A 2,667-nucleotide genomic window follows, 5' to 3' on the forward strand; every position below is an offset into this window, starting at 1 on the left:
ACAGACAGTCTAATTAAGTTGGAGGGAGGGACAGATGCACAAAGCTGCTGAACTGCTCATAATACAAAACATGGCAGCTTCAGTTTGGAAAATCTGGCAAGACCGTGCCAACACTGTCAGCTGAACTATAATGTCACTGAACTAGCCGAAGTATGTAATTATGTTAAGTTCTCTAATTTTAATTCCAACTTCACATGTATTGCTGATGAATTTGAAAACATTTGCAATGCTATTACTTGAACTATGGTAAAAGCACAGTATACATATGATTCATCAAATCATAATTTTTCATTAATACGTTTTCATTTTAAAATACAAATAATTATCTAAACATTAGGTTTTTCATCTTTTAATGAAACTTTTTTTAACTTGGTATTGTGTATTAGGTGAAAGTTTATACAAGAAATTTGTTTTCCATTGGACAACTCATACAAAAGTTGTTCTGTAACATTGATGACTATTTCTGCCGTGTGTTGCCCCCTCGCCACATTGCCACTCTGCCTTCCTCTTTGCCCCCATGTACATTTCTCCACTTTCTCTGTCCAAACCCCCCACCCACCATCCCCTTGTCTTCTCACCTTTGTTTTTGGATAAATGTTTCCTGTTTGTTCTCTGCGAATTGATTATTCTGGGGAGCACATTCCTCATGGGGGTGAGTTGTTTGTTTGTTTGTTTGTTTGAAGGCCAAACTATTATTTGAATGAGAGATCCTCAGTTCTGGGTCAAGACAATATTCTTCAAGATTTACTAACATTCTAGTAAATCTGATGTTTTTTCATGAATTTGAACTTCTGCATTGTTCTTTATTTCTAACTGGGGCCGTCTATTGGATCCATGGTCAGAGCAATCTAGTTCTTCTGGTCTCAGGCCCCAGCTTTGTGCTTTATGATTTGTGCACGAATTGCTTCCTTGGGTCTTTGATTTCCTTTAACTTTTGCTTCTGATGGGGATAGGCCAAGAGTTAGATCTAAGATCTCTGCTTGCAACCTTTTAAGATCCTGGGTGTAACCCACCAAACTAGGATTAAGAATAGTAGCTTTGTGAACTATGTTATGTCAATTAAGCTTGATGTTCCCTGAGACAATGTTCCTCAGCCTTGAAGCCTCACAATTCAATTCCTTAGAGAGGTCTTTGGGCATGTCTGAAAAACATCTGTGTTCCTTATATGTTATATATGATGTATATGTGAATGTATATGTAATGCATGTTGTTCCTCTTTGGTGCTATAGCATTAGCTTCAAATCATAGTGACTCTGTACAGTGCCTACTTCTGTGCCTTCCTCACAGTCATGGCTATGTCGGAGCCCATTGTGGGAGCCAGGGTGCCAATCCTTGCCATTTGTGTCTTCATTTGTCCACAGTTACATCTTCATGCTCTTTAACACCTGAAAGTGGTTTGTGCAGCAGCAGATTGGCCCAATGCAATGCATCATTTTATTTCTTGACTGCTGCTTTCATGAGTTTGGGTTGTAGATGTACGTAAAATAAAATCTTTGACAACTTCAATCTTATCTCCATGTATAATGATGTTTGCTATTGACCCAGTTGTAAAGATTTTTGTTTTCCTTAAATTGAGTTTTTCACTGCTGCGGACAGCAGTGGAGATGGACCTATATGATCTCCTCTGGCTTCCTCATTGCCACAGGCAAGAGTCAGAGAGACACCCATGCCCCATTCTTCATGACCTATTCTGTCACGAACAGTTCCCCTCATGCCATTCTACAATGGCCACAGAATTCACAGACAATAATCACAGTTAAAGAGCACTTTAGGAAAGTCAATAGATTCGAGGAAGTCAGGATCAGCAAACAATGAGGATACAGGCTTTAGTTTCCTAAGCCAGCAGCCTAGTCTCTCTCTCTTGGTCTTAGCCTCTCAGTCATGTGGGATCCAGTCCTCAGCCCTCAAGCCATATTGGTCCCTTGTCCTTTGCCTCCATGGGCAAGGAAGCCAGCCTCCTGTTGTTTGGTCCCACAGTTCCATAGTCTGAGGCTAGAGGAGGAAAAGGTGCCCCATCGTTTCTGCGCTGTTCTGCTGAGCTTCCTTGCTGCCGCCTCAGATGCAACTGGTCGCAGCGACCTCAGCCCTTCAGACCGAGCGCTTAGATGTGCTCTGCCAAAGTGCTCTGGGTTCAGGTGCACCTTAGTCCTCAACGTAATATTCTTGCTTTTCTTTCTTTCTTTTTTTTCCCTGAATTTGCTTTAACTTCCAAATCTACATATTTTCTAGTTTCTAATTCTATGCTGCTGCTTCAAAGATGACTCATTCTTATAGCCAGGGGGGTGGTGACAAAAATTGACCAATTCCCTTTTAGCATTACCAACACTATTTGGTGGGAGTAATGGAGACTTAGAAGAGTCATATCAAGAAATTTCACTCCATCACACACTCTGCTCCTGATAACCATCAAAGAATGAAAATGTCTGCGCGGATACCTACTCTTACCTTTCCAATAAAAGTAGTATATTTGTTCTTTTGTAATTGACTTATTTAACTCAGCATAATAATTTCTTTTAGAAAAGTCAATGCCAGAATTAAACCCAAGGAGTTGAATATTAAATTGTCCCAAATGTCCATCTCTTTCAAGATGCTATTTGGTTCCAGTTTCACCTGCCCCCACTCCTCCCTTGAGTATAGTCCCTCACATTCTTGGGGTTTTTTTTTTTT

Source organism: Echinops telfairi, unplaced genomic scaffold, assembly GCF_000313985.2.
Source record: "Echinops telfairi isolate 266 unplaced genomic scaffold, ASM31398v2 ScPeMD7_7468;HRSCAF=8506_0, whole genome shotgun sequence".
Taxonomy (NCBI): domain Eukaryota; kingdom Metazoa; phylum Chordata; class Mammalia; order Afrosoricida; family Tenrecidae; genus Echinops; species Echinops telfairi.